Genomic DNA, 12,059 nt, shown 5'->3' with positions numbered 1-12,059 from the left:
AGATGGGCAGACCTTCCTCCTTCAGGCTTTCTGCCCACTGCTGCCCATGGGGACAGCAGGTCTGCCTGTCTTATTCCTCCTCCCAGCCATTATTTAATTTGTTTTCCCCAGGAATCCCAAGAAAACCATTAGAAAGTCTCCTGTTTCTCCACCCAGCACACCACCCTTGTGAGAAGTCGCTTTAACTGCACGCATGGAAAACACATCCCATGAGCAGATCCTCTTCTCACGGGTCTGCTGTCGTTGCCTTTTAGCACAGGGGAGATTTATTCACTTCACGGGTGTTTTTAAAAGGCATTTTTTTATAGCTGGGCTTCTCCTACTTAGGGGAGATTAGGAGATCGTATTTCATGACTTCTTGTGGATCCCCTTTTGCAGGCTTTAATGAACTATGGATGAGTGACCATGGTAATCCAGTCTGTGCAGGACCTCATTAAAGTCACCAAGGCTGTTATAATAACTGGCTACATCTGATCACATTACTCCTCTAAATGGCTGATTCCACTGGTATATGAGAGCCTGCCCTTACCCAGCACAGGCAGCAGGAGCTTTGCTCTGGGCTCTCACCTCCTGTGCTGCTAACGAGGCACAATTTGATTAACTCACAGTGCAGAAAGGCCACGGGATTTCCCTTCACTGTTTTGCTCAGCCAACCCCAGCCAGAGCAGGCAGTGCCCCGTCCTGATGGAAGCAGGTGGATGGTACAAAGAAAGGATCCCAACATTTCCCAGTTACAAACTGAATTTTGGGAGAGGGCTGGCCACATGCAGCCTGTGACTGTGTGATGGCACTGGGGGAAGCAGCACTTTCAGCTCCATACCTTGTGAAAAGCAGCCTGGAGCAGCTCCTGTCTGTCCTGACTGGCAACCCCAAGCCCATGGCCTCCCCACAGTGGCAGGGCCACCCCAGAGTCCTAGTAAGATGGAGCCCAGCACCCCAGTAAAACAGGCTGCAGCCCCTCTGGCAGTGGGGTTTGCCCTCCTGCCCCACACTGGGGTGGTGGTCCTGACCCCAGCCTGCATCCTTTCCTCACTGAAAGCAGACACAGGCAGCCCAGCAAATATCCAGAGAGGTGGGGTGGGAGGAAAGAAAAAAAAAAAAAAAAAAAAAAAAAGCCAGATACATCTGCAAAAAAACCAGGCAGAAATGTTTCTTTGTCTTGGAAAGTGTCAGTGAAAGAAATTCCCTTTGAGGGTAGGTTTTTGTTTGCAAGACTTCAAACCCCTCATCTGGACAATAACAGCTTCTGTCTCAGGGAATTGGGGCTGCGAGGTACCGGCCAAGCCTGAGGTATTAGAGGCTGGGACAGTAATTAGGGCTCTGGTGCTGATAAGGGCGCAGAGCTCAGGCACCTTGGGCTCTGCTCATGCCAGAGCAGTGAGTGTGCATCACATCCCGGGTGTGCAGAGGCTCTGGGGGATGTAAACACCCACGGCCAGGGCTCTCCATCCATCCATCCATCCATGCCTGCCACAGCTCAGTACCCGCACTCCCTGCTCAGCAAACACGTCCCCACCAGCAGCATAACACCAAACCTGATTTAGTATAGGGGAAAAAAAAGTGATTTTTTTTCTTGTCTCAGCCACCCATGCTGTGCCAAACTCCTGCACTACCTCTCAGCTGCCACAGGGTACCAACTCCTGCCAGTGCCTGGGTGAAGCACAGGCACGCTCAGGACTGAAAAACGTGGGTTTTACACTGCTGAAAACCAAGGATCTGCCTTCTCAGCCCACTGGTAGGCTGGCAGGGGCTGGGCCCAGAGCTGTGCAGCCCCATGCTGCAGAAGAGGAGGCTGATGCACAGGACTGCAGGCAGAGGAAGGCCGCCAGGGACTTCTGATCATCTCATTAACCACGAGAACGGCAGAAAATAATTGCTCGTGGTTCAATGCAGTCCATCTGTGTGGGATTTTCTCAGTAATAAGTGCATACGGCCTGGTTTTAATGTTTTTCAACGTTTTTTAAACTGAAACATTTCCTAGTGCTGAAGCCCGGGCAAAAATCAGTTCCAGCCCTGGGGGCAGTGAGGGGATTTAGAGGCACAAGTCTCAGGTTGACTTTTTAACAGGGTTCGTACAAACTATCCTGCCCATAATGCTCGTGTAATTGATGCTTTTGAATACTCCAAGGAGGCCAAGGTCCTCTGAGGCTTTGAAAGTATGTTTTACAGTACTTTCTGATGTGATATATAAAAAACTCCCTGATCATGAGTCAGGCAAGCAAAGCTCTTGAGACTGACTTAAAATTATTTACATGCACACACACCCCTTTTTAAGTGATCACACTTAAATATTTTCAAATTTTTCTTTTTTTAAATTTTTTATTTCTTTTTTTATTAAAGAAAAACTGATTTTTCATGCAGAAAACAGAACTTCAGGACTCTGGCAGTTTTGGTGTAAAAGCTGCCCCTCAGCCAGCTGCAGGGATGCAGGGAGGGCTGGATCAGACTGGGCTGTGCCTTCCTGCAGAAGGGTTCATACCTGGAGCTGATTTATCTTATTTCCCTGCAAGATGCAGTTTGGGGCTTAACTCTGGCCAAGCAAAAGTGACTGTGAGGAACTTTGCTCATTGGGATGGATGAAGCAATGGGCTTGGTCCTTTCCAGGTTTTCCCAGGCCATGAAAGCCAAGCAGGTAACTGGAGCATTTTGCCTGGGATAAGGGAACTTAACAGGCATCTTGCAAACACTCACATGCTTGTTAAAGTCATGGCTGTAAAAGTGGCGCTCTGACCCTGCCAAAATTCTGTCCTAGTAATTTCCCCACGTGGTGAAACACTGGGAATTTATTGTGGGTTTACTCTGCCACCTTCTCCCCAAAGAGAGAGCACAGGGAGCTACACACCCTGCCCACCCCACTGCTCCAGCCACACCACCAGCAGCCCCAGCCCCTCTGCTGACTGGGGAGGGAGTGAGGAATAACCCTCCTAGCCCCTTATCAGGCTTGTGTGCTTAATCCCTCTTTTAAGTGGCACTGAGTTAACTGGCTCCCTTTCCTGGGACATTGCTCAGGGGAGCAGAAATGCTCCCCACGAGGGTCCTGCTGCCCTCCCCGGGCTCCTCTGTGCCTGGATCCCACTGTGAGGGTGCCAAAGCCCTGGGAGCAGCCAGCCCTGGCTGTCTCACCTGGCTCTTTCTGCTCAGGGCTGCCTCCATGGGACAAAACATTCCCTGTCCCCCTGTCCCTGTTGTCCCCTCTGTCCCTGCTGTGCTGCCCACCCCAGAGCTCCCATGGGCACAGCAGTGCCCACCCCAAGGACCCCCCAACAGTGTGGGTTCAGTGCCACAGTCAGAAGCTATTTTGGGGAGGATTTTGTCCTGGAAAAAAAAGAAGCTTGAACAGCACAGGAGTCTCTGGCCTGAAGCATTTCAAATATGCCTCACCGTGGGCTGGAGCACCGAGCCTGCCTTAAGTGGGCAAGGGATTTAGTAATCACAGCCTCCCATCGTCCTGCCAAGGGCACAGGAGCACAGCTCTGGCTGCCACAAAATACTCTCTAGAGGCTGAATATTGCACAGTTTTCCACCTACCCCCGAAACCCACAGTGGGGCTGAGCTCCAGCTGTGCACCTTCCCCAGCTGTGGCTCACATGAAGGGGGGTTTGTAGGGTTTCCAGGGGCTGTTGGTTACTTGGATGATAACATCAATAATTGTTGTGATTAGTGATAATCCAGGAGAGAGGAACAGGAGACAGAAAAATCGGATTTTTGGGTGTCTCTTCATCACCCTCGGGGAGTTCTTCCAGCACAGTGGGGAAGCAGACGGCCTTGCACTGAGCTCAGCATTTTGGGAACTGCCATCAAAACTGAGAATTTCCCACACACTTACTGACTGGTTTGGGTTTCACAGCTCTCCCAAAAATACCTAGTGGAAAAATAAGGAGATTTTGGTGCAGGAAAACTACCAAGAAGCTTCATTTAAAGGTTGTAATGTGCTTATGTGATCCAAATAATACTGGTTTGGTTTGGTTTTGGAGAGACACTTTCCAGATTTAACCATTTTTTTGCTGAGTCCCTTCAAATCACAGAATGTGAACTTAGGGCACAGAGGAACCATCTCCTAGACACAGGAAACCAAGTCATGTTTTTAAATGTCACTTGGACTTTCCCATATCCCATGGATCCAGCTTTGCCTGAGCTGATTAGAGTTTGATTAGAATTTACAAACAATTTTGCTTATCTCCAAATTTACACATTTTATAGTGAATATATACTTCTTCAGCAATTGTTTTGCTGCTAATGGGCAAGGGCAGTTTGGACTATGAAAGGGAAAAGATGGCAATGGGTTTTGCCAAGAAGAGGGAACTCCATGAACAGTGGAGCCTGGACAGCACCCACAGCGGGGACACACACTGGGAGCAGGGTGATCCATCCTGGAAAGGGGGTGACAGTCTAGAAATGGGTGACATGTGCTGGGAAAGGTGTGATACATGCCAGGAAGATGACACACTGCAAATGGGGTGACACATACCAGGATGGGGATGTTACTCACTGGGAAGGGGGTGACACAGATGCAGTGGGGTGTGTGACATGTCCCAAGAACAGGTGACACTTGCTGGGAAGGAAGTGATGGATGTGAGGGAGTGACAGGCATTGAGAAGGGAGTGACATATGCCAGAAAAGACATGATGCCCATCAGGAGAGCAGGGCAGGGCAGGGCCATGCATCCCAACCCAGCAGCTGCAGAGGGCACGGGGCAGCCAGGATGGCACTGGTGGGCAGCAGCATGGCCAGCTCCTGTGGTGACAGGCCACCTCAGCTGTCACACCCTTGTGCCCACACGTGGAGCAGCCCAACAAGGACAATGCCTCGTGGAGCTGCTCCCCTCTGCCCAGCAGCAATACCCACACTGGTGCTCGAGCTGTGGCTAATGTCCTTTCACCGTGTATTATACAAATAATATAAATAACTCCTCCTCGGACTTCAAACATGCCACTTCAGATGTATGGTGGGAGATTACAGAGTTTGTTAAAGCTCAGCTCTTCAATCATCCGGGCAGTTTCGAAGCTGCTCACTAAAATACAGATCAATGCTTCAATTTTATGGGAGGCCTGTCCCATGTGACCAGACTCAAATCCCTTATTTTATGGCTTGCTTATACATTCCTGGTGAAAAACGGTTTACATTTTGGGCCCCGGGAGCTCTCCTAAATCAGCTGCCAGGTTTTTGCAGCTGGTAGTAAAGGGAAGCGCTGTCATCGGGCTGCCCGGAGGGGAACAAACGAGCTGCCAGCCACGGGACTGACGGCTCCGCCCGACCCTGCGCCACTCCCGGCGGCTGCTGCTGCCACAGGGACACCAGCCAGGCCAGGGGACACCGCCTGTGACACCCTGGGCACCCCCCCAGAGGTGCCATCCCCATGGCAGCACCTCCCCGTGGGAGAGCCCAAAGCTTCAGGGCTTTGAGACACTCGCATGAAAGGGTTAACTGGACTGGACGGCTGGAGGGGAGAGGGATGTTAATCCCTCAGCTCTGGGTCTGCTAATTATTTGCTGATTCAGCTGCTGAGCAGAGTCCAGCTCCAAAGCAGGGCCTTGGCCCTTGCCTGCTGTCAGCACTGAGGTGCTGATGCTCCTGCTGTCAGTTTTGGGGTGCTGGGGCTTGGTATTGCTGTTCTGTCCAAGAGGCAGAGCTGAGCTCCAGCTGTCCTTCTGTCTTGAGAGCAGCAGTGTGTCAGAAGCAGCTTCTGCAGGGACACACAGGCACAGGTTATCCCTGGGCAGACCCAAAGGAGTGGTGATTTTATCCTCTTTCATTTTCCAGCAGTGCTCCACTCTTTCCCTTCACTGGTGAACATGAAAGGGCACCAAGGGCTTGGTCCTCTTGGACCAGCAGAGAAAAGAGCTGCCACCCACCAAGGGGACACAAGGACCTGCAGGAATGTGCCACAGGGGCAGAATTTGGCAGTGCACCCACCTTTTCCTACTTCACTGCTCCCTTCCTTTAACAATCACAAGCTCCCAACATTTCCTGCCATCCAGGATCCCTGAGGCTTGCACTAATGAAGTCCCCTCCAAAGCCCATAAACCCTGCTGTCAGCTGCCCCCTCAGGCAGGCACTTCAGCCCTGGGTTAAGGCTGTGACACTTGGCTCTTGCTGGGGGAGCCATCAGTAACAGAGGTGGCTGCAGCTCCCACACATTTAAACCCCTCCTTGCCCAGCTCCTTCCCAATGGCACTGTGACAGAAAGCAGCAGCTTTTGACAGAAAAGGGAACTTTGGGCTGCAGAACAGTGCAGGTGAAAGGAGCCTGAAGGGTGAAGGTGGGTGCCTGGGTGTGCTGATGGGGTGATGATGAAGCCAAGCAAACCTGAAGCAGTGGTGGGATGTGGTGCTATGGGGTGGGAGGATGGCTGAGCCCATGGGCTCAGTTTTTCCCCTCTATTACTTCTCACTGAGGACACTGTCATGGGAGCAGAAAGCCCCATGGGGAGGCCTCTTCTATCCCTGGCTCCCCTGCACAAGGAGGTTTGTGTCCTCATGGGATTACCAGAGATTTTCCACTAATAAATCTGTAACAGGATGGTTGGATGAGATGCAACCAAAATCTTTCTGGGCTGAGCTTCTCCAGCACCTGCCCAAGTGAAATTTTATGGTACCTTGGTGGCATCCTGAGGAAACCCAGCTTTTCTGCACTGGCTCCTGACCCCAAGGTGTCAAGGTGCTTGTTCCCTGCTGTGAGCATGGCTGGGCAGGATTCCCTGTCCTCCCCTCTGGTGATGGTCAGTAAAAAGCCAGCTGATTTTATCCCACCCTTATTAAACAAAGCTGAAATTCCATCTTGGGGAAAGCAAACAGCATCCCCTTGCTTCTAGCTATTTAGGGGATAGCTGAAGTAGGGCTTTTTTCCCTGTTACAAATGGGTAGCTTCATAAAGAGCAGAAAAAGAAAAAGTAAAAAAAAACAGTCACATCCATCTTGCTTTGAAAATGCTGTAAATAAATCAGTTCACTCCCAGAATAAGCTCTGCCTTCTTTTTGTGGTTGACTCCTGCCAGTGCTAATTGGAGCCAATAGGCACATCAGGAGGGGAACTACCCCCTTTACAGGTAACACTTCAGACTAGTGAGCATGTTTACAGCCTTATTTCAAAGCCTTAAGGAGGAAGGATCTGTCATAAACCCTGGCAGCTTTTGCTGAGCAAACAGTGCTGCTAGAATAGTTAAATCCCCAGCATTTGGGTGGAAAATATAGAAAACACGTGTGTTTCCATGCGAGCTGTGCAGAGCTGGCTTTGTGGCACTGCAGGAGCCTGGCAGGTCCCAGGTGATAAAGAGCCATCTCTGGCAGGGCTGGAGGACACTGTTAGGTCTGGGTGACCCTGAGGACACCCTGGGATCCTCACCCTGCCCAGGGAGGGTCATCCATATAATCCCAATGCAAGGCTCAGGGAGATGTATTCCCTTTTTACAGTGCTTGTTCTAAAATGAGATCAACTTTTGGGGTGCCTGAAGACAATGATCTAAAAGAAAATCACCATTCCCAGTCAATTAAGGAGTTAGGTGAAGGTTTGTTATTTTAAAGAAAAAAATTATCTTGGGGAAACTACAGAGGTTAGGCATTTTCAGGGTTACTTTTATCTGAAGAAAATAAGGAGAGATTTCCTGTAGGAAAAATGTCAGAGGTTTATAGGAGAAGCTCTGTGTAGGTGTTGATGAATGTGTGAAGGAGCCATGCTCTGAGACTGGGATGGGGGGACCATGGCCCCCACCTGCAGCTGATGCTGCTGATGCTGGATGCTGCTTCTCTTGCTGCAGTGCCATCTGCTCAGCCATCCTCACCTCTAACACTTGGGCATAAACTCAGTGTAAATAATTAACAATAAATCACACCTTCCTTGTGCAGACCTCCCTGAGGGTGCCCTTTGTCACCACCCCTGCACACAGTAGCTGACAGTGCCATTTCCCACCCTCTGCAGGGTTAGGACCTCTCTGTCCCAGCAGAGCAGGGAGCAGGAGGCTGGCAGGGCTCCAGCAGGGACACGGCACTGCCACAAGCCTTCCCCAAAGATGAATGGCTGCCAGTTTTCTTAATCCAGCCACTTTGGAAAAATTGTTTGTTCTCATCCTGTTTGAAAAAGCTTCAAAGTGGCTCCAGTCTAGACTGTGCCAAGATAAATTACAAACCTAAAGCACTGATATAAACCATAGGGGAAGCAGTCATTTGCTCTAATGTAATTAAAACAAGATATCATAATGTATGTAAGTATGTATATGTGCAGGCAGGCTCTCCTGGCAGGGAAGGAGCAGGATGCTGCCAGGCTGTCCCCAGCGGAGACTGGACCATCCCTCCTGGGCTTGGGGGGGGGGGGTTTGTCCCTTTAAGGGGTGGTTGGGCAGTGAGACCACGCCTCCAACACCTGACAGCCAGTCAGGCTGTGACAGGTACCTGTGACATCACTACAGCTGCTATAAAAGGTGAAGGCACTGAGCCCTGCTGGCTGGTTGTTGGACATTGTGGTTGGTCATGGACATGATCCTGGTTCATGGTCATATTCCCTGATCCTGGTTTATGGTGGTTGGCCATATCCATGTTCCCAGCTCATGGTGGTTGGTCATGTCCGTGATCCCAGTTCATGGTGGTTGGTTACATCTATGATCCCAGCTCAAGGTTGTTGGTTGAATCCATGGTCCCAGTTCTTGGTGGTTGGTCATGTCCGTGATCCCAGTTCATGGTGGTTGGTTACATCTATGATCCCAGCTCAAGGTTGTTGGTTGAATCCATGATCCCAGTTCATGGTGGTTGGTCATGCCCCTGATCCCAGTTCAGGGTGGTTGGTCATGCCCATGGTCCCAGTTCATGGTGGTTGGTCATGTCCATGATCCCAGTTCAGGGTGGTTGGTCATGCCCATGGTCCCAGTCCAGGGTGGTTGGTCATGCCCATGGTCCCAGTTCATGGTGGTTGGTCATGTCCATGATCCCAGTTCAGGGTGGTTGGTCATGCCCATGGTCCCAGTCCAGGGTGGTTGGTCATGCCCATGGTCCCAGTTCAGGGTGGTTGGTCATGCCCATGATCCCAGTTCATGGTGGTTGGTCATGCCCATGGTCCCAGTTCAGGGTGGTTGGTCATGCCCATGATCCCAGTTCAGGGTGGTTGGTCATGCCCATGGTCCCAGTTCATGGTGGTTGGTCATGCCCATGGTCCCAGTTCAGGGTGGTTGGTCATGCCCATGTTCCTGGGGCATCGTGGTTGATGCCCATACTTGGGGTGTGCAGTGTCACTGCTGGAAGCAAACTGGAGGGTTCTGGAGAGGTGGCAGTGTGACTAGGGAGGCCCAGACCATGGTCATGGAAGGAAGGGAATGACAGAAGGGCTGCTCTGACAGGGGAGATGAGGCAGGGAATGGGAGATTTCCAGCATCAGGATGCCTTTTGTCTAAGTGTATCTGATGGGAACTTTCCTCCAAACCTCCCATGGAGGCAGCTGAGGAAAAGGGCTCTTACTCCAGGAAACACAGAGGGAAATAAACACTTCTTCCTTCATCTGGAATAGGTCTAATTTGTGATTAACTAGATCAAATTATAAGCAATTGTTCCACTTCAATTAACTGCAACTCAAGTGGGCATTCCCTTGCTCTTTAAATTTCCTCTCATTTACTGAAAATGAGGAAGGAGGAGAAAAAGGAAATACAAAAAACAAGCTCTGAAATTTGAGGGAAAAGAAAGTAAATAAACTAGTAATAAAAATTCCAATTCTGAGTCTTTTTTTTTTACAAATAAAAGAGTCCTTGATAAATGATGATTATATAAATTTAAGAGACTTAAAGATCATTAATCTTTCACCATGACTTGGCATACAGACAAAGATCAATGAAAGTTAATCCTATGAAAAGAGGCAATAGCCAGCTAAACCGTGTGTCATTTTGTTTTAATAGCATTATGACACTTGTAAATTAAGATACGTGTATGTACAGCTGGAATTTAATAAGTGTATGGACATGTGTGTATGTAAAGATGTTTGTGAGTGGACACCATCATGCTGTACATCATCCTTCCATTCCACATTCCTGTTTCCCCCAAAGCCACAGCCTGGCTCTAGCATCCCTTGGATCTCCTGTCAGGGTCTCTTTCCTTGGAGCTTGCAGTGTTGGATCATCCAGACACCATCTCAGGGGTGAGATCCTTTCAACCCTGAACTAAGCACAACACAATTCTTGTTCCAGTCAGGAAAAACAACTTAAACAACTTCTTCCCTGGTGGTGCCCAGATTTCATGCCCAAGGAAGGGGTGGAGACAGCACTGCCTGATGCTCTGGTGTGACTCCTGATGGATGTGCTGGTGTGATCCCCGATGGATCCCCTGGTGTGATCCCTGATGGATGCCCTGTTGTGATCTTCAGTGGATGCCCTGGTGTGATCCCTGGTGTGATCCCTGCTGGATGCCCTGGTGTGACTCCTGATGGATGCCCTGGTGTGATCCCTGGTGTGATCCCTGGTGTGATCCCTGGTGTGATCCCTGCTGGATGCCCTGGTGTGATCCCTGCTGGATGCCCTGGTGTAATCCCTGAAGGATGCCCTGGTGTAATCCCTGATGGATGTGCATGGAGTTTCGGCTCTTGCCACAAGAGGTCTCACGGATTTCATCGGCACCATCGGAGCAATAAAATCGCGGTCAGTGCAAGCAGGATGTAAAGCAACGCTCGTGGGACCTCTCAGGTACGGGTGGAGTGTGGCTGTGTCTGTGCTCTCACTTTCCCCGGGAACAGCCCTAAATCTCCCTCCTGACATCCTAAATCCTCTTCCCCTGGAAGAGTCTGGATTTGGTTCCCTCTAACAGGCAGGATAACGAAGAGCCCAGAGTACAGAGATTGCCTCTAGTCCATTCCCCACAGCATCACTCACTGAGCCCTGCCAAATGCAAACCTGGGATAAAACACACTAATTCCAGCCCCTCAGTCAGACAATGGAAAAATTGGATGCCTTTCCATGCCAGCCTCATTACAAGGGTTTCTTAAATGGAGGTTGTGCTTGCAATTAAATAGCCCTATCTTGGCTCCCCAAGATAGGAGGAAAAACTATGCCTTTGAGACTCTTGCCCGTGGAAAGCAATTCTCCCTCATCATTTCTGGCAAATCACTTGGATCACATTTCCATGGGATGCTTTGGGAGCCTGCAAGCACAGAGAGCCCATGGAGCAGAACCCCGTCTGGGGCTGAGCTGCTGCTTTCACCCCTTGTGCCCATCGCAGAGCAGGGTACCCTGCTTTGCTCCCTGCCTGCATCCCTTTACATCCCCTTTGTCACCTGCCCATCGCAGAGCAGGGTACCCTGCTTTGTCCCTGCCTGCATCCCTTTACATCCCCTTTGTCACCTGCCCATCGCAGAGCAGGGTACATTGCTTTGTCCCTGCCTGCATCCCTTCACATCCCCTTTGTCCCCTGCCCATCGCAGAGCAGGGTACCCTGCTTTGTCCCTGCCCGCATCCGTTTACCCTCCCTTTGTCAGCTCCACAGCTCCGTGCCGGCAAAGCGCGGTCCCCTCCCCAGTTCCTGCCCGTGTCCCCACCCTGAGCCGCTCCCACACCCACGCAGGCTCTGTGACCACATAAATTTCAGCTGGGCGCTTTGAAGTCCCGCGGAGGGGAGTTGTTGTTTTTGTTTGTGAGCGCTTATCGGCGCGATGCTCCCGCCTGTCTCCGGGCGGTGGCTCCGGCTTGCTGTCCGTGCAGCCCCGCTGCCAGGGACCGCCGGGCTGCCAGCGCCGCCTGATAAGGATGATGGATGGGGATGAGGATGGCTCCACCACGGCCGGCTGCTTACTGGGAGCCAGAGCCGGCCCAGCGCTCCCTGAGCCGGGAGGAATGCGAGTTGGTGGGATGGAGAGCCAGCACGGGATGCTGAGCCCTCCACCGACCCTGGCAGTGGGTGCTGGCAGCAGACTGTGCACCCCCACATCAGCCAGGGTCCTGTCCACATCCCCCTGCCCCCAGAGCAGGGTGGCCAGTGCATCTGGATCACAGCCTGCTCGAGGGGCAGTGGGGAGATGTTCACACCCTGCTCCATCAGCTCCAGCGTGGCTCTGCAGCTCACCCTGCTCCCCTCCATGGGATGAGGGCAGTGGGTGGCT

General features: G+C 51.2%; 1 long non-coding RNA gene across 2 annotated transcripts in view; it reads left to right on the top strand.

Annotated features, from left to right (window-relative positions):
• The window catches only part of LOC130258807 (uncharacterized), a 42,120-nt gene that overhangs the window by 11,380 nt on the left and 18,681 nt on the right, over positions 1-12,059 (top strand). The window contains exon 3 of one of the 2 annotated variants that reach the window (XR_008841539.1): positions 112-2,588. The exons of the other annotated variant lie outside the window; for it this stretch is intronic. This is a non-coding gene — a long non-coding RNA (uncharacterized LOC130258807). Of the gene's footprint in view, positions 1-111; positions 2,589-12,059 lie in introns of those variants that run through there. 2 annotated transcript variants of the gene reach the window in all.

The sequence above is a fragment of the Oenanthe melanoleuca genome, chromosome 13 (assembly GCF_029582105.1).
Source record: "Oenanthe melanoleuca isolate GR-GAL-2019-014 chromosome 13, OMel1.0, whole genome shotgun sequence".
Lineage (NCBI taxonomy): Eukaryota > Metazoa > Chordata > Aves > Passeriformes > Muscicapidae > Oenanthe > Oenanthe melanoleuca.
This window is presented reverse-complemented; position numbering and strand designations above follow the sequence as displayed.